The sequence below is a fragment of the Watersipora subatra genome, chromosome 7 (assembly GCF_963576615.1).
Source record: "Watersipora subatra chromosome 7, tzWatSuba1.1, whole genome shotgun sequence".
NCBI lineage: Eukaryota > Metazoa > Bryozoa > Gymnolaemata > Cheilostomatida > Watersiporidae > Watersipora > Watersipora subatra.
The window spans coordinates 58,800,404-58,801,817 of record NC_088714.1 but is presented as its reverse complement, the minus strand read 5'-3'; the positions used below and the strand labels follow the sequence as shown (position 1 = coordinate 58,801,817).

General features: G+C 29.4%; 1 long non-coding RNA gene across 1 annotated transcript; it reads left to right on the top strand.

The window, feature by feature from the left end:
* Positions 1-352: 352 nt before the first annotated feature.
* Positions 353-1,116, top strand: LOC137399275 (uncharacterized). The gene is made up of 3 exons (XR_010979140.1): positions 353-432; positions 698-763; positions 1,057-1,116. It is a non-coding gene; the product is annotated as an uncharacterized lncRNA (long non-coding RNA).
* The last annotated feature ends 298 nt before the right edge of the window (positions 1,117-1,414 follow it).

Here is a 1,414-nt window from a genome sequence, read left to right as displayed (position 1 = left end):
TATATAAGCAACGAGAAAGAATAAGTTTTTCATCTCATTTTATTTATAATAGTTTACAATGTGTGCTCGAGACAAAAAACGTGGATAGACTCCTAACTCAGACAAAATGCATCGACACGTGTGTTGAGATATGGGGCTACTGCCCTTGGGGTAGAGAGGTAGATCCTGAAAAACAGAAGGCTTTTCGATTCAAGATCAAGCTTCAAAAGAAAGTAAGTACTACATTATAATATTTTACTAAATTATATTTTTGATTAAAGGAAACTTGAGAATATAAACTACATATTAAATATATTTTGAATTATAGGGTTTGCTTAAATGAAACAATTAAATTATACAAAGTAATTTTGGAAATTATTGTAGAAATCATTGGTCATGCAGCAGCAAAGAGAGGAGTTCTTTCGTAACTTCGATGTTACATTGACTTTAAAAGTAAGTATTACATTATATTTATTTCGTCTAATATCGTTGTATAATGATAAAACATGTAACTAAAGATCAAATACATTCAACAAAATTCACTCCAATTGGTATGTAGGAATGTTAAAATGAGTATCAATCTGTGAAAACAGTAATTAATATTATGTATAACTCCACTTTAAAACAAAAGGAGTTGGAATTGAAATTCAAAGTAAGACCTGACTGTGTTTTAATTTGTCTGCATGTTCTACTCTGACTATAATCAATGCAATTGTAGGATCCTGGGCATCACCGAACTAAATATAGTCCTTTTCGGAGAAGGCTTTATGAATTTGAATCTTCAGTAAGTAGTACATTATATTTATTTCTTTATTTTAACTGAATATCCTCCTCTGTCTGTGTGTCCTAGTCTGACTATGTGATGTAACATATTTGTTTTTCTTATTGTCTGTATGTCCTACTCTAGCTGATTGCATATCCTATTCTGTCTGCATTACATCTTGCATATCATTCTATGATTCGATGACTAATGCAATTGAAATTTACAATTTAAGTTGGAGTCCATTGTGAATGTAGAGTCTACTATCTCAGCAAGGTTATAGTAATCCATCCTGACTGTAATCATTGCAATTGCAGGCTCCCGTATCTCAACAGGAAGATTCCATTCAGAAAAAGGATGGATCTTCTTCTTCTTCAGTAAGTATTACATTATATTTGATTTTTAGTTTGAATGAATGATCTAATCTGATTGTATGTCTTACTTTTACTATATCTCACTAAAAATAATGTATGTTTTGATTGTAGACAGTTCATTCTCATTCGACAATGAAAGAAGAAGAAGAAAATTGGGATTGAATGAAATTCAATAGTCTTTTTTATATTATGTTTTAGCATTTTTATATACAAAACTTTTATTCAATAACATATCCATTGATAGTAAGTTTAAATCCCTATGATATATCATCAAATAAACTATATAAAATTTAATCATAAT